This window comes from Miscanthus floridulus, unplaced genomic scaffold (assembly GCF_019320115.1).
Source record: "Miscanthus floridulus cultivar M001 unplaced genomic scaffold, ASM1932011v1 os_1441, whole genome shotgun sequence".
Lineage (NCBI taxonomy): Eukaryota > Viridiplantae > Streptophyta > Magnoliopsida > Poales > Poaceae > Miscanthus > Miscanthus floridulus.
The window spans coordinates 6463-29382 of record NW_027097718.1 but is presented as its reverse complement, the minus strand read 5'-3'; the positions used below and the strand labels follow the sequence as shown (position 1 = coordinate 29382).

At 47.0% G+C, this 22920-nt stretch overlaps 2 long non-coding RNA genes and 1 pseudogene across 2 annotated transcripts; 1 reads left to right on the top strand and 2 right to left on the bottom strand.

Annotated features, from left to right (window-relative positions):
* Positions 1-6414: 6414 nt before the first annotated feature.
* Positions 6415-6983, bottom strand: LOC136534032 (uncharacterized). Its single transcript, XR_010778641.1, has 3 exons — positions 6935-6983; positions 6647-6844; positions 6415-6558 (listed from the first exon to the last, which is right to left on the bottom strand). It is a non-coding gene; the product is annotated as an uncharacterized lncRNA (long non-coding RNA).
* A 382-nt stretch (positions 6984-7365) lies between these two features.
* LOC136534031 (uncharacterized) lies at positions 7366-12094 on the bottom strand. Its single transcript, XR_010778640.1, has 3 exons — positions 12007-12094; positions 11792-11839; positions 7366-7592 (listed from the first exon to the last, which is right to left on the bottom strand). It is a non-coding gene; the product is annotated as an uncharacterized lncRNA (long non-coding RNA).
* Positions 12095-17797: 5703 nt separating this feature from the next.
* LOC136534033 (L-type lectin-domain containing receptor kinase IX.1-like) lies at positions 17798-19444 on the top strand (annotated as a pseudogene).
* Positions 19445-22920: the final 3476 nt, after the last annotated feature.

Genomic DNA, 22920 nt, shown 5'->3' with positions numbered 1-22920 from the left:
GGGACGGGAGGGGGTTTTCTTTTTCTCTCTGGTTTTTGTTGATGAGGAAGAAACCTCACCGCCAACGAGCCGTAGGATAGCACCGAGCGATCTCCTACCAAATTCTCTTTCTCCTTCGTTGTAGCCCCCCGATTTGGGTGGTCTTGAATACGAAGAACATCTCACTGCTGGGCGTAGGGCCTCGATAGCTCAAACCAGGATACATCGTCATGTGTCTCTTGTGTTCTTGAGTACCCGAGCCACTGGAGACCCACACCTCTCACATCTGACAAACAACGATGTTTGTCGCGGTCACGAACCCGTGATAGCTGGTGTGCCAGGTAGGGGAGCGCGTCAGGTGTGATTTCGGCTCTACGTGGCTGGAGCCACCCGCCTCGTCGCTGGAGCAGGCGGTGTCGCCCCCAAAAGCGGCATCCGCCTCTCCGGCGAATCTTTGTCGACCGGCGCCTTCGCCCCCGGCTAGGTTCTCAACTTTGGGAGTTTGGCCTACGTCGCCGATAAGGACGGCAGAGGATTGGAGCCATCCTAACCAAGAAGCCAAAGGGGCCAAAGCAGCCGTGTGCTGGGCTGTCCTTGGTGGCTTCTTGGTGAGTGGTGCTCGCATATCATGGATTTGGATGTTGGCAACAGATTGCACAGGGCTGATGTGTGACTGAAGCAAAAGCGATGAGGGCCCAGGACTTTTGCGCTGCCCAACCATCTCGTCGTGCGCGCAAACGGTGGCACGTGACATATGCACGTGCCTGAGTTGACAGAGACACAAGGAGGGAGCAGAGCGGTGGCGCACTGCTGCTGCAAGCTGCGCTAATGGCCCATCGCCCAATAGCTGAAGAGGGGTAAAAAAGAAGAGCTTTTTACCTATATGGCTATAGAAAAAATGCATCTTTTTTCAGAGTTCAACGGCCAAAACGCCCCGGCCTTCCAACCATATAGCCAAAATTGCTAAAAAAAACTATATAGCCAAAAGACCCAGAGTCAATTACAGCACAGTTTTAAGCCGTTCCAAAACCCACACCAGCCGGTGGAGGAAACCAAAGTACCAGCAAAAGCTAGAGACTACAAAGTTCTAGAGATAAAGCAAATGCAAAGCGGCACACACATAGACCGCCAACAATAGGAGAAACTGCATTCAGACAATGACTTCCATCGCAGTCATCAGGCTTCTATTCTGAGAGGAAACCGGTTTCCCATGCATCTTGTTACCAGGGTCAGTTTGAACAGCCATCTTGTTCATATCACTTCTTGGGATCTTCAGACACCTGCTTCTGGCAAGCAGAACGTCATCTTGGCTGCAGCCCTGATTTTTTTCACAATGACAGCTGCAGCTTGCCTTGTGTCCCACTCCACGGTCTGACGCAGCGAGGCCAGTTTGCATGCCGTCCCTAAACGTTAGTTGTCATGATTCGCATGCTGATGACTTTGACTCGATTTATAAAAAATACATGCAACATTTTTATCTCCAAATAAATTTATTAAAAAACTAGATTCAAATATCTATCCAATGATATTAATTATGTATCATAAATATTAATATTTTTAATATATATTTAGTCAAAGTTGTTTCTCGGGAAACGAAAACAACATACATCAGGAACAGAGGGAGTACGTAAGATTATAAATGCTTGCAATCACTGTTGCAGCCAATTTATAATATGAGTTGGCTATATAACTAGCTATACATGACATGGCATAGTGTTACCGTCTTTAGCAAGTCTAGATTATTAGACTTGCTCTTCAGCACTTCCAATAGGACACAGAAGCGCGTCAGGTTAGCTACTAGTAGTACATACTTTAGTACATAAAATAGTACTCTAGGCTTATGCAAAATGCCAGATTGCCATGCGTTAGGGCGCGTTAACATAATAGCTACAACTTACTACTAATGTACAATCCTATGAAATCTAGATTTTTGTTAACAGAGAGAGTACCCAACTTGAGGGTATTTGGATCTAGAGACTAAAGTTTAATACTTGTCACATCCGATATTCGGATACTAATTAGGAAAACTAAATATGAGCTAATTACAAAACTAATTGGAGAAGACATGAATAATTCGCGAGACGAATCAATTAAGCCGTCTTAATCCATCATAGCACAAGTTTATTATTGCATCACATTGTCAAATCATGGACTAATTAGGCTTAATAGATTCGTCTCACAAATTAATTTAATCTGTGCAATTAGTTTTGTAATTAGTCTATATTTAATATTTTAAATTAGTGTCAAACATCCGATGTGATGAGAGCTAAAGCTTAGTCCGTGAAACCAACCAAAGTTTTAAAAAGTGAGCTAACAGCAAATAGAAAAAAAAATATTAACCGCCTATTCTCAAGTTACTACTCGCAGATAAAACCTGAACACTAGCTGAACCGTTAGACTCTTTTTGATGAAACCTGAACAAATGGTTTCAAGTTCTTTATTCTTCTTTTTTTGAGAAATGGTTTCACACACAGATAAGTGATATAACGGTTAATTGCGAGGCATCTCTAAATTTGACTTGACACTATTTGTTTAGAGTAGGATCTTGCTAAATGGGTAACCCATATGAAATACTCCTACTACTTCCGCCTCCAAGAAAAGGATGTAATTATACCTTTTTGAGGAATAAAATTCTTTTAAATTTGATGAAAATTTTATAAAAATACAACTAATATTTGACCAAAAAAACCATTAGATTATATTTATCGAATATACTTTTAAAATAAACCGATTTGATGATATATTTGTAAATATTATTCGCTATAAATTTGATTCAACTTGAACTACTTTGATGGGCATGAACGCATGGATGCTATAGTTTCATTCTTTTGTGGATAGAGGTAGTAATAAAACAGGCAACAAATCTCAGACTAGACTGATCCTGTCCCACGAATGCGCGTGTATGGGCCTCTGATGATTTTTGCGTGTACCTTATCCGCCTGATCGATGCAAACTGGCCTTGCTGCGTCAGACCGTGGAGTGGGACACGAGGCAAGCTGCAGCTGTCTTGTCTTCTGATCCCGTGCTATGCTGTGCTACAGTACATGGTAGGGTGGCTCATGTGGACGCGACGTGAGCCGGCTTGACCGTCCTCGGCTGGTCACCGCGCCACTGCAAGCGGGTGGCAGTCACTGGAGGAAGCAGCATGCGCGAATTAATAAGCGGATTGCCGCGCGTCAGCGCCGCAAGATTGATGGCGCGATAGACTCTGCCACGTCACCGGTCATCGTCTTGGTTGTCGCCACGTCATCTCTCTCGCCGCGCCACCATGCATGGCGTGGTACAGGCGTTTCGCCGCGCCAGGAAAATACGCGGCAAAAAGTGTTAGTTTCAGAAAAAAAAATAAACAGTGTTAGATTTAGAATTAGTTTACAAAAAAATGTTAAAATTAAAAAAAATCCAAAGAGCAGATAATCACTATGGGACACAGTAGATTTGCCGAGTGCCAGAGACACTCGGCAAAGGCCTAAAAACACTCGGCAAACAGTTTGCCGAGTGTTACACTCGGCATCCAGCACACGGCATTGATTTGTCGGTAAACAGTGGTTTGCCGAGTGTTTTCTATCGGGCACTCGGCAAACAGTTTGCCGAGTGTTGATCCACACTCGGCAAAAATAAACTCTCGGCAAAAAATTTTGACGGGATGGAATGGCGACGTCAATTTCGCCGAGTGCCCGACGAAAAAAGACTCGGCAAACTTTCTCAAGATTGCCGAGTGCCACGAATAAAATACTCGGCAAAGTAAGTAAACTTTGCCGAGTGCCACAGCCATAACACTCGGCAAAGTTTAGACACTTTGCCGAGTGCCACGATAAAAACACTCGGCAAACAAGCGAGCAACGGTCATATTTTATGGTCACTTTGCCGAGTGTCCACTGGAATACACTCGTCAAAGCCAAAACACTCGGCATAAAGTGTTCCCAGAATAACAGAAAATGGTCTCTTTGCCGAGTATTTTGCCGTGACACTCGGCAACTCCTCTGTTTGCCGAGTGTTACACTCGGCAAAGCGACCAAAACCCCCACTTTTTTCCAATCTGTCATGTAACGGACCCCTCTCAATTCACAATAAACCATCACAATTCAAAATAAACACATCATCACATGCACAATTATATGTCACACGCATAATAAACCATCACATGCACAATTATATGTCACACGCATAATAAACCATCATCATAATTCACAATAAACCATCATCACAAGTCACAATAAACCATCATCACAATTTACAATAAACCATAGAACCTCTGCGACAAAGTCACAATTATATTTCACAAGTCACAACTAAGTCACAATAAGCCACAAATGGAAATATAATCACCGTGGAGGCCCATGGAACCTCTGCGACAAATCCGGGTCTTAAGACTGATTATTTGATGCCGCCAATTGATTCTGCACAAAAGAGAAGTATTTGAAACATGTTAGCTTCCTTTTTAAGTTGCAGGAAAATGATAATAGATTAACACAGGAGGTGAGCACGGGTTAAAAATTTTAATTTAATGATGCGAGCAACAGCAGCAAACTCCAGGGCTGCAGCACAGTTTGTATTACTGTAGCAAACTCCAGGGCTGCAGCACAGTTTGCATTACTCCAGGGCTGCAGCGAGTTAACAAATATGACCGTAGGCATTACTGTAGCTCCTTTTTCGGTGTTTAATAACACTAAATGCAGCTGCATGTGTGATGTGTTCATTCGCGTTTCCTCTAGGCTTCCTTACTGGAGGTTTCATGACGTTGTCCTGGACATAATATTAGGCAGCATTAATAAGCATGCATGCGAAGATGCTTGCCTTGTTTATTGAACTTGTTATGCAGCAAGCCAGCACTAACACTTGCTATTCAGCACTAACACTTGTTTATTGAACTAGTTCTGTTAATGTATATATCTCTCTCTTCAGCATCCAGTGGTTGCGTAGGTGTTTATGTCTGGCAGCTATTAGTACATCACAAGGCAGAATAAAATGGTGGCAGATGCGGGTCATTACATTTGGAGGGGATGATTGAGATGAATGTGTTGGCTGCTTGCTTGGCCTGGTGGATTCCCATTCCCAAATAGCCAACTAGCCATGGCAGGAACAAAAACAGAGCAGCGCGGCAAGTCGTCGGCCGCAATCAGCGCCGAAGATAGGAATAGTCGAATTAGAGGATGGTGGCTGGCTGGGTGTTGCAGCCTGGATCTTTTGTTTATGATCTCTCGCATCGCATGTTAGGTTTCTGGCGCCCAACTGGCCAGATTCCAAGCATCGTTTTCGGACTTGTCTGCTGGTGACTGGTGTGCACATGGGCTGGCCTGGACCTCCTGGAGTCTGGACAGACAGCCAGGCATCCCCCCATCTATCTGTCTTCTGGCATAGCTCGCCCCAGTACTTAAACTTCCCCAGTGGTTGCTTGCTAGCTGTTAACTATTAAGCTAAAATTCATGCCTGTTTGCTATTTTAGTAATCTATGTCCATGTATAGCTTCATTATAACCATTGATCATATAGCATCAAATTAAATAGGCAAATTAATTTTAATAGTGCTATACATCGTACGATTTTGATGTGCAGCATGGTAAATTTCAGATCCATCTAATATCTTGGTATAAAAAATAATAATAAATAGATCTAACATAAGGTGTCAAGTGACTCACAGGAGTAGTTGTGGGTGGCTAAGGTGGAGAGAATAGCACCGTGGCAGTGGCAAAGCTTACCCATACTCGATGCAAAATTTTGCATGTATTGGAACATTTGGTCCATCCTCAACCGATTTTCTTCCTCCATCCTCTGCATCGTCTGCCGCTCGGCCGCCATCTTCGCCTCCATCTCCGCCATCCTCGCCTCCATCTCCTCCCGTTGCTTTCATTCTGCTTCCACCCCGGGCCTATAACATTTCATCCCAATGTTACAAATACAAAGCTGAAGTACGTAACAATCAACGAACGATGAATAAATAAGAAATAACCTGGAGAGTCTCCATCTGAAACTGCGTAGTGGTTGGCCGTGGCGTATCGCCGGGCTCGAGCTCGTGCTTCTTGCTCGGATCTGGGAGAGAGTGGGAGTAGAGGCCGTGTCGAGTGTACTGTCGCCAATCCAGTACCGGCCATGCTTCTTGCCTCCTCCCACCCTCATCACGATTTCTCCATCAAGATCTTCGGTGCTCGGATCGAACTGTGGCCCATGAACTAGCCTTGCCATCGTCGTGTAGTCACTGACGCGGCTGTGGATGCTGGATCGTGCACGCCTCGGGCGAGTCCTCCGGGTTGAAGTCGATGTTTTCCGTTGCCTTGCCCTTTTTGGACAGAACCCATGCCTTGAACTGGGAGCAAGGCTGGCCCTCATGTGACGACGACTGCGGCAAAAATGCAAAATGATTAGAAATAGTCAGAATTGAGCGTTAGAATAAAGAAATGAATTCGCGTACCCATTTTTCCCTGTATTCGTCGAGGCTCAGGCTGCCTTGATGGTGTGATGCACGTGGCATCAGCAAACGTCGGTCCCGGCAAGCGTTGTGCGTCTCCACCCACCCGGGCTCCACCCACTTGTCCACCATGTATTCCTAGCACTGGGCATGCTGGGCGCACCAGTACGGAGGCACCTACGTGATCAAGTGTATGACATATGAAAAAAATGAAATTAAGCGTAATTAATCTCATAAAAAGTAGGTATTAATGTTCTATATGTACCTGCAAGAATTGTTCCTTGGTCAGGTTCATTGTTCTTGCCTCTTCTTTTTTAACCTTCATCCGTCTGTAATGAGCATAGTAGTCGATGATGGCCTGGACGCGTGCCTCATAGTGCATGTCCTTCACGAGCTTCTTGGCGGCTTCTTCACAGATGGAGGCCGTCTTGGCCTCGTACCCCTCCTAGCATCTGTAGAAGTCCTGCCTATAGACGCGATGTATACAGTCATTACTTCAAGAATGTCCAGTGAATGTAATGTATTGAGCAATGTAGCGCGAGGAAATACTTACCCACAGCTCGCCCTTCACCCGCTCCGCCTTGTTGGGGAATACCCTGCCGTCACAGATCAGCGGCATCGAGGGCGGCGACGTAGTGGTCCCACGTGTAGGCCGGCTGCAGCTCTTCGTGGAACTGCACCAAGCCAGGAAAGTTTTGCCTGCACAAAAGGCCAAGGATGCCGTTGACCTTGGCGGTTGTGATCACCCCCACTGACCTTAATCAACCCTCATGCCCAATTGATTAAGATAAATTAATTAGCTTCCATTGTAATTTTCAACACATGAAACGAAAAATTATTGAGAACATCTAAAGTTACTTACTTTTTCCCAGAGGTCGAACCATCGGGCGTCTCTCAAGAGGTATCGGTCGCCTCGGGAGGGTCGAGGGACCTCGCAACCAGGCCTCGGAACCCAGTGCCTCCTCCACCTGCTCCTGCTCCTCCTGTACCTCCTCCTCGTCAGCAGAGGCGTGCGCAGAAGGTAGCTCCTCAGACGACGACGAGGGAGCTGTAGGTGACGGGGGCCTCGCCCCTTTACCCTTCCCTTTACCCCTCCCTTTACCCTACCCTCCACCCTTGCCTCGACCCCCTCCCTGAAGCTGACCCTGAAGCTCCGCTCTTTCCGTAAAGCGACGCGATCTTCCTCGTACCGCCCACCATTGTTCAATCACCTGCAATTAAAAAGAGTAAACCAATCAGCACAGATAAACAAAACATACTTAGAAAGTTATGACAAATAATAAATAAATTAGTACTGCTCATACATGTATTAGAAATAATCATCATGATCGGGATAGCTAGATCATAAGTTCTCATCATCACTATCACGCGTGTCGATAGAATCATGATCGGGAATGTCGTCATCACTGTCATTGCCTAAATGTAATCACTGAAGTAATTCTAAGTCCTTCACATTCTAAACCTCGTCTCCAGTGTCCTCGTCAGCAACCCTTTCATTATCTACTTGCCATTCTGATCGCTTCGGTTAAGTCTATCTCAAAACTCCCTTCAAGCCCATCTTCTTGGAAGAACTCTCCGTCATATGTGTTGGGGTCTATGTTGTAATCCTCATTGTTTGGTACAGGTAGTTTACCATGTGGTGATACCTTGTACACAACATCCCAACCCTTAAGATGGTCGTCGGTTTGGCACGGGTATGAGAGATAATAAACTTGCGTGGCCTGTTGAGCCACAATATAGACATCGTCTCCTGGTAAGACGGATGATTGTCGAATTTCGACTAGCCCAAGATTAGGGGTCCGTCTCACTACTGATGGATCAAACCAATGGCATTTGAATATGATGGGATTAAGAGGTTTGCAACCATGAAACGTTCGTATATTTCTTTCCAAGGTCTTCCGTAGTACTTCCGACCCATCAATCGCCCGGCAGTCTAAAACTTACGGTATTCTGTGGTCTCTTCGACTGGGTCCGACTCTGCTCGTGGCTTGTCTTGTGTGAAAGCGATAGCACTTCACGTCATAACCAGGTAAAGGGACTCGGACCCTATAGGGCACACGCCATCGGCAACCTGTCTCAACTCGTGCACTCATGACGCATCAGTTGGGCCCTGCAAGTTAAGCAGGGTGGTTCGTTATATTATTCACATGTACAAGCATCTTGTAATGTCAAACTAAGTCGAGCTAAATTGGACTATATCTTCTGTTTGAACCAAGAAATGAAAATGGGCATTCCATTTCCCCGCACCCTCCTCTGAGAAGGGTCTCAGCTTCCTGCGGGGTAGTTCCCTTGATTCACGCCAGAATTGACGATGACATTCCCCTTGTACCAACTGAGAAACATGGAGTTGGACCATAGAATAGTGACTACTTGAGAACAAGTTTGCTGAGAACTTACAGCATGTACGGCTCCACGTCGGATAGGTTGATCAAACACATACAGCATGATAGCGCGCCACTCTTCATGTTTCAAGATCTTGGTGGTCGAACCACTTGCACTTCCGAGTTGCCCTCGGAAAAATGCTAAGGCCTCGATTCATCTTCGCCGGCCATTGTAATCGAGGGGGTGGATTATGCACGCTAGGAAGGTTGTCAGCATAGTATTTTGTTGTGAAGTTTGAAAGCTCCTCCAGAATGTATGCCTCTACAATGGATGCTTCAATTTTGCATTTGTTTTTACATTTAGTTCGAAGAACCTTTTGACATCTCTCAATTGAATACACCAACGGTCCTGCACAGGCTCCCCCATTCGTGCTTCATACAGGCGAGGTGCAGAATCTATATGTTGCATTCGGATTGAAGAAGCCGGGTGGAAGAAAACCTTCTCCAACTTACAGAGCAACACATGGCGCCATTTTTTTCCATTTCTTGCAACCACTGTACGTGATAACTCCTTGGCACAAAAGCTGGTGGAAGAAATTGCTCAACTCCAGCTAGCACCTGCCAGACATGCTCAGGGACATAGCCTTCGAACCATCACCGAAAGTAGGCGCTCAAGCCATATGTGGTAATCATGACTCTTGAGCCCGTTGACTCGCATAGTAGCTAAGTTCACCCCCCTCTTCAGATTCGCTGCATACCCATCAGGGAACATTAACGTTTGGGAACCATTCTAGTACCTCCCTCCTTTGGGCCCTCGTCAGGACGAAATCGGCCTTAGGCTTTCTCCATGACTTGCCGGCTTTGGGAGGCGCCATGTCCAGCTTTGGTCTATCGTATAACCTCGCTTGATCCACTCTAGCCTTGAACGTTATCCTTTGTCTTATCAGGAATGTCCATGATTGTACCAAAAATTGCCTCAGCGATATTCTTTTCAGTGTGCATTACATCAATGTTATGTGGAAGAAGAAGATCATCAAAATAGGGGGAGGTTCCACAAGCACGACTTCTGAGTCTCAGGCATGTTGCTCGCCATATCCCACAAAACCACCTTCTTGTTTATTGACCTCGAGAGCGTCTAACTGAGCACGAACCGCGGCTCCTGTCATCATCTGCGGTTCAGGGTCTTTAACGACGATACCTTTTGTAAAGTCTTGATGTCTAGTCTGAATGGATGGTCAGGAGGGAGGAATTGTCGATGTTTGTCGAACGAAGAATACTTGCCACCCTTCGTCAACCAAATGAACATCAGAGAAGCCTTGCATACCGGGCATGGGAACCTCCCGTGAACACACCAGCAGCAGAAAATCCCATATGCCGGCAAGTCATGCAGGGAAGTACTGGTACCAAAACATGCATCTTGAAGTTTGTCTTTGTAGCTCGGTCGTATGTCCATACCCTTCCTCCCAAGCACGGAGCAAATCATCAATCAGAGGCTCCATGTACACACTCATATTATTCCCCGGGTTTCTGGAATTATCAACGACAAAATATGTTCTGTCGTTGAAAGAGGACGCCAGGGGGGAGATTGAGGGGGATAACGAATATGGGCCAATAGGTGTACGGGGCAGCCGCCATTCCATAAGGATTGAACCCATCTGTTGCCAGCGCAACACGTACATTACGAGCCTCTAGAGCTTTCTCACGATGAATCTCATCAAACCTTGTCCAGGCTTCACCATCGGATGGGTGTACCATCTTCTCAGGATTGTATCGACGTCCATTTTTATGCCATGTCATCTGTTTTCGCGGATTCCTCAGTCATGTAAAGCCGTTGGATCCTCGGTATGAAAGGAAGGTACCATAGGATCTTCACGGGGATTGCGAGCTGCCTCTTCTACCATCACCAGAGTCTACCTCCAGGAACTTAGACGATTCGCACTTCACACAGTACTTTTCTTTCGCGTACTCTTTCCTAAATAAGATGCACCCCTTCAGACAAGCATGTATCTGCTCGTATGGCATCTTAAGTGCACGAAGGAGTTTCTGTGCCTCATACATGCTCTTTGGCAAGATGTGACCATCCGGGAGCAGGCTGCCAACAACTGTGAGTATAACATCGAAGGCGTCTCGACTCAAGCTAAACTAGGACTTCACAGCCATTAGGCGTGCAATGGCATCCAGTTGAGAAACCTTGGAATACCCGTGAAGGGGTTGCTGTGCAATGGCATCCAGTTGAGAAACATTGTCGTAATACGCCTTTGCGGTAGCCTCTGGCTCCTCCTCCCTACGTCCTTCATCGAAGTGTGCTTCATGATAGTCATTTAACATGTCTCCTACCCCGGCATCCCCATCATATTCCTCGATGCGTTGTCTCACGACCTCGTCTCTCCCACGATTGGCTTCACCATGGTAGATCCACCTGGTATAGTCTGCCGTAAATCCATTCTTGCAAAGATGTTTACCCATGACCAGCTTGGTTTAGCCGACGCGTGTTTGCACATTTGCTGCAGGGACACCAAGTGACACTAGCTCCTTTAACCCTTGCAAATGCCCGTTCCAAGAAAGCATCGGTCTTGTCAATCCATTCTTCGGTCCACGAACTATGACTAGAGCGGCCCGTGTACATCCACTCACGGTCATCCATCCTCTAGCATATCAGCGAGTAATATAAAAAATCACGTTGCATCTACACGTTCCTATACTATCTAATAGGTGAAGATAGGTCCTAATCCCACCCGAGGATGTATAGATGGGGTTAGTTTCCATGCTCTACTCCTATCCGAGACAGAATTTCGGCAGCACCTCCCGGCTGTTCTCCAAATACACGTCCTGAAAGGGAGATTGTGTATCCGGAGAACAACAGGGAGATGCTGCCGAAACTCTATCACGGATCGGAGTAGAGCATGGAAACTAACAGCATCTACACATCCTCGGGCTGTCCAAAAAACGTGGACAATTCGAAACAGATACAGTTATAGATATGCAAAGATCTGCATATTTCCAACCGTATCTCTTTCGAACGGGAGACGCCTAACTAGGTTACGTAATATACGAACATGATATGGAAAGAATGGTCTTTTATGCCTCACCTTGCTGTCCTGCAAAGTGACGAATCGAGGACGTTGCAATAGCCTCTCCTGCAATAAAAGGAACATAATAGTGTCAAATCTAAATTTTGGCAGCACCTCCCCTGCACGGGGAGGTTTCCAAAACCTACAGCAAATAAAACGGCACGATGGCCGACAACCACATACACTCGGCAACAAACGGCACGATGGCCGACAACCACATACACATCTTATACCATGCAAAACGACGGCAAGTTGTGGGGTGGCGGGAGGGCAAGGCGAAACCAAACGGCAGGGTGGGGCAGGGAGCGGCGGCAAAAACCTGCAAGTTGAAGATAATAGAGAGCCAAATGCATCGGGTCAATAAGTGTATAGCGAGATCATTAAAAGAATGGCAATCATTGGCATAGAAAGTCTCCAAATTACCAAATACAAACGAAAGTGCTACAGTAGCCAAAATCAAAAAAATTTTTACCAACTAAACGCGCCCTTATTGGCAGCGCCATCGATGCTAGCGGAACACCCGTAGTACTATACTAGGATTAAACAAAAGGTGGAGACGGGACGACGGACCGTGACAACTACGCATTTTTTAAAAAAAAAAACAACCACGCGTCCACGGATCATAGTACATTCATACACACAGCACGAACTTGGTTGGCATAAAATGCTCCTAGTTGGGCTGCTTTTACACGCCAAAAAAAAAACAAAGTGCTGCTCCACTAGCAACAATACTTGCCTTGCAACCACGATCATTCAGCCATTGTTGTAGTCACCGTATGCAGATTCGGTTGACTAATGACTACTGGAGTAGTATAGTTTTTTTAGGAGGTGTTGCTTGAGCTCACAAGCACAGCAATCCCTGGGAAACAGGGGGACAGATTAGACAGACGTGGGTTGTAAGCAAGACTTTTGTGCTCACGGCTGCTCTCTAGCATCGCACGGCTCGGTGTCCTCAGTAGGTCAACGGATGGGGCGCGAGGCCCGGCCGTCCCAGGCCCACCTCCGGAAACAACAAAAGACGCAGACGGGGCGGGCGGGCAGCCCGAGGCGTTGAAAATGAGTTGCACCTCCCGTCCTGGCGTCCTCCCCTCTCTCTCTCATCGGCAACGCGGCGCGGGTCCCACCAACCGGGTCCTTCGGTCTATTCAAAGTTCAATTCGCTGAAGAAATGTTTTGTCACAAATATGCTTTGGTTTGAAATGGAGGGAGGTGAATTGTAGGAGTCTAGGAGAAGATTTCTAACGAATTCATTTGCGTGCAATGGACTGACCCTAGCTGGACCTTCGCGTTACGCATCAGGCTTGCTGCTTGCAATCCCCAGAGTCCCAGACATTCCACCCCCCAAAACCTCCCGAACAAGAGAGAATTCGGGGAAAGGAGGACGCGGCGGTGGCGAGCAGCTTCTGCTCAGCGAGGCAGCGGCACCGGCGTCCACCTCGCAGCACTCCCATTCCCAGCACTCACTTCTCCATTTTCTCCCCATAATAAACCCTAAAAAAAGAGAGAAAGGAGAGAAATGAAACTAAGGTGAGGATGGTCCGGTTCATGAATCTATCCACCTTGGTCAGTGGTGAGAAATGAAACTAAGGTTAGTAGATACTAGAAGAAAAGAAAAAGTGGTTGGCTGCTTTGGTGCGTATAACCTCTTCAATGGGGCGGGGCTATGCTGTCAATAAGATCTCTTGGTGAGGGTTCATTCTATCTTCCATTAACTGAAACAAACTGAAGGCAATAGTACTATTCTTCTTTTCATGAAAAGATGCTTTATTTGCTAGTAGTACAGACATGCATGTTTCCATGTCATATGCAAATCCACTTTAGTGAACCAAGGTGAGAGGTTGTATTTTCGTGCACGCTGTTTCATAATCTCTTGGTCAGAGTGTTACGGCATGCACCCATTGAAAGGGCTACCTCCTTTTGTTACTACCTATTTACTACCCACCCCCCCCCCCCCCCCCCCCCCCCCCAAAAAAAAAAAAACACCAGCACCCACACACACACCAAAAAAAATGCAATTATAGGTTTGGTTAAAGTAAACAGTATACACATTTACGATTTCAAATAGGTATACTGTGCAAATATATTCCATGATAAATCTCATTAAGGGTGCCTATTGATATCAGAATATTGGTGTGCTTCTTTATAGTTTTGGGAAAAATGCAATTCTAGGTTTGGTCAAAGTGAAGATGGTTTGACTTAATACTGTAGTTAGAATTACAATCTTCCTTATACAGATTGAGCACATTTCTTGACCAACTGTTTTATTTATATGGTCCTGGTACATGATCCATAGCTTGCCAGTATTGAGAGGTAGAACCACTGGGAATGAATAATTCACTTTATGTACAACCTCTTCATGGGACAGGTTTAGTGTGTTGTTTTCATGGGACAGGTTGAAATGGGATCATGATTGTTCTTGCTTTGTTTCTTTGTCTTTCTCTGCCACTAGTGCAACAGCACTGAAACAGGTTCAGCCAACAAGAAGCCTAGGGTTCAGGCCTCCTCTTCAGCACAATCTACTCTAAAGGTTTCTTCTTCACGTTTCTTCTTCATCTCACTGCTTTCCATAACCTCAACTCGGCCTATCTTTTGTGTGCATCTCTCTCTCTCTCTCAGATTCTGGAAATTCGTGCAGCAAGTACACTGAGAAATTGACATATGATATAATAGTGATACCTTATACCATTGTTAGGAATAATTACATGCATCCTATTCACTTATTAACTTACTTATGACTGTGACCACTTATGGTTTGTTGCAAGTGAGGAAGGAGAGATTGGGTGATAGAATAACTGCTCTTCACCAGATTGTTTCCCCGTTTGGCAAGGTTAGAACAAAAAAATATGCACAACATAACATGGATCGATTGATTATATATGTACAGAGCCAGCAGCAGCTTGTGACTAGTATTAGGGCAGGCTAGAAAAAGAAAGATACGGTAGATCAGTCGTCGCGGATCTGAGTGCATGTGTTTCCTCGCTCCGATCCGGTCCACAGTAGATAGATGGGTAATATATACATACAGGTGACGATACATATCAGATTCCTCCTGGGTCAAATTGAGGTCCAATCTCTCTCTCTCATCGTGTGCTTTGTGTATGTTGGAAAGGGAAAATTCATAAGTCATGGTCATATAGCTAGCTAGGACCATCAGAAGCATACAGTATGGGTGAACAAAGAACAATGTGGCCCTCGCCCTCGGCCCTCCCCACCGGCAAGTTTCAAGATGTTTCTACCTTAAGCAATCAGCACAGTAAAAAAAACTAAACCCTTCTTGTTGTGCCGTACTAGCTACATTAATTTTTTTTTAACAAAAAAACTATTCAGACAACCCCCAGCAGCATGAGAAAGATGGGAAAGGAAAACACCGTACATGTGCATTTAGAAAATCTTACCGGGGCGGGCGGCGCCGGTGGCGGGACGCCCCGGGGGCGGGGCGGGGCTCCGGGGGCGGGAGGCGCCGGTGGCCGGGCGGGGGCTCCGGGGGCGGGGAGGCGCCGGTGGCAGGGCGGGGCACCGAGGGGCGGGCGGCGCTGGGGGCGACAAGCGCCGGGGTCTGGGCGCTGCCGGTGGGCGTGGCGGGGCCGCCGAGGGCGGTGCGGCGCTGGGGGCGACAAGCGCCGGGGGCGGGGCGCGGTGGGGCGGGGAGGCGGCGGCGGGTGGCGGTGTGCGGTGCGGCGTGTGTGTGAAGGTGCCGGGCGCGGTGGGGCGGGGGTATATGAACGCATATGCCGAGTGCCAAGATCTGGAGCACTCGGCATTATTTTTTTTAATGTTTCATTACGGGTCGATACTGTGCAGTGGGGCCGGTCGACGAAGTTACCGAGTGTCCTTTATATGACACTCGGCAACCCTTCTTTTCGCCGAGTGTCAGGTACACAACACTCGGCAAAATAAATCTATATTTTGCCGTGTGCCCAGATCTGGGGCACTCGGGGCATTATTTTTTTAAAATTCCCGATGCTGTGCAGTGGGCCGGTCGACAAAGTTGCCGAGTGTCCCTTATATGACACTCGGCAACTGTTCTTTTCGCCGAGTGTCAGGTACAAAACACTCGGCGAAATAAATCGGTATTTCATGCTCCACCGTCCTCCTTCTTCATAGCGTGTTCTACTAAATTTGTTACGATGTAATTTAAAAATACCTTGTCAAATTCACTCAACAATGCATATTTGATTTTTCTACGAATATTAATCCATTATTTCATGCAGTTATAGCTCAAATTCAATATATATAATTAAAATTCTATAATTGCAGTTAATAAATTAAAATTATCAAACTGATCTGAAAAATTACCAAAATTTGACGTGAACGAACCTATGTTGTCTATTGCCTATACAAAAAGTTTTGAAGTCAAACCCCGATTTGACCGTCACTTTGACTCCAAATCTTATCGGATCCTTCGAAACGCTACGATTATTGTACAGAGATGCTTTTGTTTGTAAAGGTCATACGTGACAAATTGTGTGAAACCTTCTCAATTTTTTTTCATAGTCTCCACGTATGATACCAGGAGATCTTGACAAATCTCGTCATTTTCAGACTTCGTTTGCTTTTTTTTAGAATTTAAAAACCATCCGACCACACATTCGTGAGCGTGTTTCCTGAATAAAATGTTTGAAAATTCTTTTCATTTCCCTAGTAAGGCCCCAAAATGAACTCAATAACATGAATATGATTTCTCCACTGAATTTATTCCATTATTTGTATAACTTTCAGTTCAAATTTGACTTTAAACCAAAAAATTCCTCTAACTGCAATAAATTAATTAAATATAGCAAATAGATGGAGAAATATATCAAATTTAACATGTAGTACCAAATGATGTATGTGGAGAGTAGAAAAAGTTTGGAGAGAAAAAAAAATTATTCATTTTGGGGCAAACAAATTAGTTTGCCGAGTGTCATTAAAAAACACACGGCATAGTGTGTGTTTGCCGAGTGTAAACAAAAAAACACTCGGCAAACTTATTAGTTTGCCGAGTGTCAACAAAAAACACACGGCAAACTAATTAGTTTGCCGAGTGTCAATAAAAGACACTCGGTAAAGTTCTAACTGTAGGACGGCGCACCCGACGGCCGTCAGATGGTCGCTGCACGCCCAGCGCACGTGACTCCAGGTTGCCGAGTGTCCATTGTTGCCGAGAGTTTTGTGTAGTTTGCCGAGTGTTTTATATTTGGCACACGGCAAATGTGTATTTTACCGAGTGTTTTACATTAGGCACACGGCAACGTTTTAGTTTGCCGAGTGCTATATGTTTGCCGAGTGTTTTATTAAAAACACACGGTAAACGTTGCGTTTGCCGAGTGCCCGATGTAATACACTCGGCAAACCGTAAGGCACTCGGCAATCCTGTAGTGCATGTACAGTTTTGATGCCCCTAAAATTAATGATTTTGTAGAGTGACTGAGATGAGTAAACTCCAGAGGAGTTATAAAACCAAACCATGTCATCCTCTTCATCGGTCAGATTAATGGTTGAAACTAAAGCTACTACCTCCAACCAAACCTGATAAAGATCTTCACGAACATTTCTTCTGAAAGTGCATTTCAAGTCTTGCCCATCCCACAGTTCAGCAATGGACTTGTTTTTTTCATTGAAAATAGGATACAGAGGCCAAAACTGGATGGCCAGACTAGAGGAACCTAACCAATTGTCTTCCCAAAGTCTAAGTTTCCTACCATTACCTACCTTCCATCTATAACCCATTTTCGCAGCTTGTGCAGCCCACATAAAACCTTAGAGAAGTTGGAAGCCCCACTTGACCTAGACTGGAAAATATTGGTTTCTGAGTATTATATTTAAAATCTATAAGCTCTTTCCAAAGCTTCTCCTTATCTGAATTATATCTCTTAAGCCAAGAGCCTAACAAGCATCTCTACAGTACCAACAACAATGAGCTGCGCGCTGCCATGGCCGGTCCGGCACGAGATCGTGCTGGGACTCGGGTCGGCGCTTCTGTACCTGCACAAGGAGTGGGAGCAATATTGCGTGGTGCACAGGGACATCAAGCCCAGCAACGTGATGCTGGACGCGTCCTTCCCTGCCAAGCTCGGTGACTTCGGGCTCGCCAGGCTGGTCGACCACGGCCGGGGCTCGCACACCACCGTGCTCGCCGGAACCATGGGTACATGGACCCGGAGTGCATGATCAACAGCAGGGCCAACGCCGAGTCGGACGTCTACAGCTTCGGCGTCGTCCTCCTGGATATCGCCTGCGGCCAGCGGCCCCTGGTGCGTCGCCACGAGGAAGAAGATGTGATCCACATCGTGCAGTGGGTGTGGGAATGGCACGGCAGAGGAGCCATCGTTGACGCCGCCGACGCACGGCTGAAGGGCGAATTCGACGCTCGTGAGATGGAGACCGTGATGGTCGTCGGACTCTGCTGCGCACACCCTGACCGGAGCCTCCGACCGTCCATCAGGCAGGCCGTCAGCGTGCTGCGGTCTGAGGTGCCACTGCCCAATCTGCCGGCGAGGATGCCGGTGGCAACCTATGAGCCACTTAATGGTTTCTACTATACATCTTCCGTTGTGACGGGAGGTAGCAGCAGCACAGACTCCGGCACCACTCAGTCCAGCATGACAATCGCAACTGTCCTGCCCAAATGGCCTCAGATCATACGCGACTGCAAAGACAACAAATTCACAATGCCTAGAGATCTTTGGTACACTGCTTTTGAGATACTTTCATCATGTTCCTTTAAGTAGCAAGGTGACCCACGCAAATGTTCTTTAAAATACTTTGCAATTATTTTTATTTGTTTATTAATTGAATATTTCTCGCTCCATGTGTCCACCACATTCATTGGCATAAACTTTATATAGCATAGCTATCTTTTTTTTTAAGATCCAGAACATAGCTGGAATATATTAATAAGGAGAAGATGGAATTACATGCGCCAGCTGGCACAAACAGTTCACTAGATTTGGCAGACCACCAAGCTAAGCGAGGATACTAGGCCTTGTTTAAATCCAGGGGCTAAAGTTTAGGGGTGTCATATCGGATGTCACGTGGCGGTGTCACGTGGTAGTGTTCGGATAGTAATAATAAAACAAATTACACAAGTCCTTAGTAATCCGCGAGACGAATTTATTAAGCCTAATTAATCCATCATTAGCACATGCATTACTGTAGCACCACATTGTCAAATCATAGACTAATTAGGCTTAAAACATTCATCTCGCAAATTAGTCACAATCTGTGCAATTAGTTATTTTTTTAGTCTATATTTAATAATCTATGCTTGTGTCTAAATATCCGATGCGAGAGGGACTAAATTAGGAGGGAAAAACAATCCAGGCCTAAAAGGACTACTCATAATCTAGGAGTACAACAATGAGCCACACCAACCAGCTCCCAAACAGCAACAGTCTACCTTCATCTTCTAACTCGCCAAAAAAGGTAGCCACCGAGATGTGAAAAACCCCCACGCACAGCCCACATGTGGCGGTTTGGCAGTTGACAACCTGTGTTGCCCTGTCAATCAGGTCACCGTCCCAAGCCACCAGGATGCCTCCCGTTGTGCCATTTGCAGCCAGGTATTCAAAAACCGTGTACAACCTACCCAGGAACTCCGCTGCCATGAAGCTGTCCACTGTCTCTCTTCTTGCAGCACAGTTCCAGCACAAAAGCTTCAAGTCCCCAGAGCAACGGAAGCAGCAGGCGTAAACAGCTAAGTAGCAACCTTCAGTTAGACTGAAAACGAACCACAGAACTTCTTCCACAATACATCATATGGAGGAGGCCAAAGCCAAGGAACCACTCAGGGGCTTCAACCAGAACAGACACCACCACTTCCAGGAACAAACATGACAAGGGGAAACAGCTAAGTTGGCTGGCATAAGATCAGCCACAAACAACGCTACAAGGGGGTACATCGGTCGAGAAGATGTGCCTCTCCTCAGCATCTGTCGTTGCATACTCATGGGACCTCCGTCTCTGCAACTCAGTGTCTGCTGCCACCACCGCTGCCAGGGCTTTGGAATGTTTCTTGTTCCCCAGTCTGGGTCGCCGCCCTGATCGCCCCCTTGACTGCTCTTCTGAAGGATCTTGTGCATACAGGTCCAGATAGGCTTTGACAGCACAACATCTGGTGCAGGGGTCTAGACGTTGATGAAGTCTAGCTCCCTCATGAGCTTCTGCTGGGCGCGCCGTGAGACCGGACAGAAAGAGGGCTTGGACGCCAGGCGAGTGCTGGATCTGTCCCTGGTAGGAAGCTTTCCTGTGCCTCCGCTATCTCCGGCTACTAGCTGTTTGAGAAGGATTTAGCTAAGTTTTTTTCATGTACAAGTTAGCCCTTAGCTGCCGCTATAGCCCGATATAGCCGGCTATAGCCTGTTTTTGGACAATAGAAAGCTAAATGGCCATAGCCCGTTATTTAAAACCTCGGTGCCCCACAGGGTAGGCGAGGCAGGTTGCGGCCGGGAGATTGGGGCCGGGATGCACCTGACGAGGCCACTGCGAAAAGGAGGAGCCTCCTGTTGAAGCCCAGGCTCCACATAATCGTGTCAACAAACTTGTATCTGCATTTAGTTGCATGTTAGGCGTGGCATTAGTTTATTTCAGAGAACACATGTCATGTTTCGGTTTTAGCGTAGAATCAGGGCAGGCCGGTGTCGTGCGAGGTCGTGCTCTGACCGCACAAGTTTGTAACTCCCCCGTCATGGCCGCAGTCTCGCATGTCGTGCAGGCGCCGCAATTGCCGGTGATCCGCACAGCTGTGGAACCGTGGCGGGGTGGAGGGCGTAAGCCCGTGTATCAAAACCGTGAATCAATGCAACTGAAGCGCTGCTGTCGCAGTGTGAAAACGTGTGTGTGTTCATCCTCTTCCTCGCTCTCGCGTTCCAGTTAGGGTTCTAGTGTGCGCGGTCACCACCTGCCGGTGGCGTGCACTCGCCGGAGTTCCTCGCCGGAGCTTTCGGTTACATCAATTGGCATCGGAGCCTTGGTGCATGCAATACGAGGGATCCATAAGTCCCCCGCGTGAGAGACCCAAGAAAGTGAGAGTAGTGCCTAGGAGAACACCGGCGGCGGCGAAGATGGGCGACCCGAATGCATCGGGGTCCGGCGGTTCCGGCGTCAGGGAGAGCTCCCTGGTCTGGCCTATGCTGGATCGTGGGAACTACGCCGAGTGGGCCATGATCTTACAGTGCAATCTTGAGGCACTTGAGATCTGGCACACGATCGAGCCGGGCACCAGCGTGAAGAGGGCGCACGATCGACAAGCCATGGCGGCGCTGCTGCGATCCGTACCAAAGGAGATGTGGCAAACACTCGGCCGCAAGAAGACGGTCAAGGAGGCGTGGGAGGCGGTTGAGAAGCTGCGTCTCGGCGCCGATCAGGTGAAGGAGGTGAAGGCCCAGCGACTCCTGCGCGAATTCGAGAACATCGCCTTCAAGGACGGCGAGACGATCGACGAGTTCGGCATGAGGATCACTAACCTCGCCGCGGAACTCAAGACTATGGGGGAGACGGTGGAGGATGCGCGCGTCATCAAGAAGTTCCTGCGCGTCGTTCCTTCACGTTTCAGTCCCGTAGTTGTCTCAATTGAGATGTTCTGCGACCTGAAAACGATGTCCGTGGAGGAGCTGGTGGGACGGCTCCGGGCGGCGGAAGAGCGACTCGACGACAAGAGCGAGCAGATCGTGGACAAGATGGGCCGCCTCATGATGGCCGAGGAAGATTTCCTGGAAAAGCACAAGCATCGCTTTGTGCAAGGTCCAAAAGAAGGCGGTGGCGGCGGCTCCAATAGCGGTGGCCACACCTCGGGCTATGGCGGTCGAGGTGGTCACCAGAAGGGCAAAGCACCGATGAGGTCAGATGGCGGCAACTCGGAAGGGGTCAAATTGACCTCCGAGGGCACACCTAGGAGAAAGGGGAGGTGCCGGAACTGTCACATCTATGGACATTGGGAGCAAGATTGCAAAAGACCCAAGAAGGAGAAGAAGAGAGATGCCAAGCAGCCGGAAGCCAATGTCGCGATCGGCGGTCATGAAGGCGGAGCACTCATGGTGGCAACGTGCGACGTCGACGTCGTGCGCAGTACAGCCCAAACCGTGCACCTGACTGAAAAAGTGGTGCCAATAGACGTTCCAGAAGGTGTGTGGGTGCTGGACACTGGGGCCAGTAACCACATGACTGGCACCAGGTCAGCACTTTCTCAGCTGGATGAAGGTGTTCGTGGAACGGTCAGGTTTGGTGATGGCTCCCGAGTGGAGATTGAAGGCATCGGCTCCATGGTGATACAAGATCGCCATAACGCTCACAAGGTATTGACTGAAGTTTACTATATTCCAAAACTGAAAAGCAACATAGTAAGTCTCGGTCAATTAGAAGAAAAGGTTTCAAGGTGACTATGGGAGATGGAAGGTTATGTGTGTTTGATCAGATAGGCACTCTGTTGATTTCTGCACCTAGAGAAGCAAATAGACTTTATCTTGCCAAGTTTCAGTTAACTGCACCAGTTTGTTACTTTGCACATTCAGAGGATAGGTCATGGCAGTGGCATGCTAGATATGGCCATTTGAATTTTAGATCCTTGAACAATCTTAGTGCAAAGGGCATGGTGATAGGACTGCCAACAGTGAGCAGATTGGAGAGAATTTGTGATGGGTGTGTGCTAGGAAAACAACACAGACTACCATTTCCCAAAGTGTCAAAATTCAGAGCTGAAAGAGGTCTTGAGCTTGTACATGCAGACCTTTGTGGGCAAATTACCCCAAAATCTTTAGGGGGTGCTTCCTACTTTCTGCTGGTAGTGGATGACTTCAGCAGGTTTATGTGGGTTGAATTGCTCAGAACAAAAGATCAGGCTTTGGAGTGTTTTAAGAAAATCAAAACCAGAGCTGAACTTGAGTGCAGTAGCAAGCTCAAGGGTTTGAGGACAGATAGAGGAGGAGAGTTCATCTCAAATTTGTTTGCTGTCTTCTGTGATGAAAATGGAGTGAAACATTACACTACCACTCCCTACACCCCTCAGCAAAATGGTGTAGTTGAGAGGAGAAACCAGACAGTAGTGGAAATGGCCAGATGTATGTTGAAGGCAATGCAAGTTCCACCACAATTCTGGGGAGAAGCTGTATGTGCAGCAGTGTATGTTCTGAATAGAGCTCCAACCAAAAGCCTGAATGACAAAACACCTTTTG